Source organism: Tursiops truncatus, chromosome 5 (genome assembly GCF_011762595.2).
Source record: "Tursiops truncatus isolate mTurTru1 chromosome 5, mTurTru1.mat.Y, whole genome shotgun sequence".
Taxonomy (NCBI): Eukaryota; Metazoa; Chordata; class Mammalia; order Artiodactyla; family Delphinidae; genus Tursiops; species Tursiops truncatus.
The window spans coordinates 71,465,354-71,467,480 of NC_047038.1; positions in this window are offsets into that span (position 1 = coordinate 71,465,354).

Here is a 2,127-nt window from a genome sequence, read left to right on the forward strand (position 1 = left end):
TTTTCCCAAATACAGGAAAACAATTGTACCATCTTGGGTGGGTCCATATGACAGGATTAACCATTCCTGACTATGACATGGTTGGGATTTTGATCAGGGTACAGACCTTTGGGCTCCATGTATCACAAATGATCATGTTGGATCATTTTTGAAGATGGAGGTTTGAAACCCTATCTTGGGTTACATTTAATAAATTTATTTTCTGGCTATTTCTATTCTATACTCTATTTTTAAAATTGAGATATAATTTGCATATAACATTGTGTAAGTTTAAGGTATACAAAGTGTTGATTTGATACACTTACATATTGCAATGTGATTACCACTGGTAGCACTGGCTAACCTCTCTACCGTGTCACAGCATTACCATTTCTTTTTTGTTGTGGGAATAATTAAGATCTATATCCTGTCATTTTCTCCTCTTGTCTGATATATTAGTGCCTTCTCTTGTCTGGGTCTGGTCACCGCTTAAAGACATTTTCATTTCTTATCTTCTGGTTCTCCCAGAAGAGCATTATTCTGCTGTGGTGGCAAGATAGCAGGTGTGGGTACATGTGGGAGAAGGCCTTCCATCTCACCCTCTGGATACAACCGCAGGTGCAAAAAACACTTAGTGTGAATGAACAAATGCGTTTATAGGAGGAGCCAGGAGAAGCAAGAGTCAGCATCCCTCTCCCACTCTCACTTTCCTTTCTGCCGTTGCCACTGAAGGGATGTAAAATTTGTGCTAACCAGACAGGGGGCAGAAGAGAGTAAGGGGCTTGGGCTCTAAAAATACCTCTTGATGTACACCCCTGAAGGAGTTAGGAACTTGGCATGTGGCTTCAAACAGACTTGGATTTGAATCTTGCCTCCACAATTGAAGAAAAGCACGGAAAAGTTATCTGACCTCTCCGATCCTATTTTCGCAACTTTGAAGTCCCCAACTCATGGCATGATGGTTATAATCATTTGAAATTGTGTACTTAAAGCAGACAGCATTGTGCCCAGCACACAGTTCACTATAATTGCCAACTTATCGATTCATTTTTCCATCTCCATCTTGTTCAGTGTGCTGTCTCCGGCACTTAGCATAGAGCCTGGCGCCAGCACTTGTTGGATGGATGACTTCCTATCCATGACAATATTTGGGCCAGCTGCTAGAACTGTCAGTGTTGGATGCTACTTGTACCCGAGTGGCTTGCTTGGGCCATGCAGGGAGCATCGGTGCTGTATGAATGCTATGGTGATTGTTTTGTGTGATGTGTGTTTATGCTGTTGGATATCAGGGTAAAGCCACAGTCATGTATACAGAGTGAGGTCAGACCTGAAGGATAAGAGAGTTCATTGTGTCCTCAACTAGGTAAAAGGCCTCTATTGCAGAATTGGGTGGGAGAAGCGTAGGTGGGTAAGAGAACGGTGATCTTTCTTTCTCTTGGACTTGACCACAGAGGTGTCAAGATGACTGGGAAGAGATTGTGACAAAGTCTTTACATGACACCCTTCATATATGGCCACTTTCTGAGCCTTAGCCCTATCTTATTCTAATTGCCATCCGAGATAGCTACACTCTGACTCCAAAAGGCTGGGATTTCTTCTTTCTCCTGGCTCTTAACCGGTTACCAGGGATTCTCAATTTCATCACTATAGACGTTTTGGCCCAGATAATTCTTTGCCGCAAGAGGCTGTCCTGAGCACTGTAGGAGGGTTAGTAGGTACTGTGGCAGGGAGCAATGGAATGCTCTACTCACGAGATGCCAATAGCATCTCTACAATTGTGACAATAAAAAATGTCTGCAGACATTGCTGGATGTCCCCTAGGGAAGCCCGTTTGCAAACCACTGAACCAGACTGTTTCTTATGTTTTTTGTATTTACTTCCCTCATATGCCCTTTGGCACTTTGTAAAGTCTTCTTGAAAATTCTATCCTAACTGTGCTAAGGAGTAAGGAAACATATTTTGCATAAGCATAAACCAGGTCCTTAAAGGGGCAGACCGCGACAGCTACTGAGGTTGATGGTGGCAGTAAGAACCAAAGCAAAAGAATCTTAAGGGGAATTAATTGAAATTCAGTTTCCCATCTGGAACTTCTCTTTAAAGTGTTCGACACTAAGAAGGATGGTGGATTTGCTTATGTTGATTTTGGAA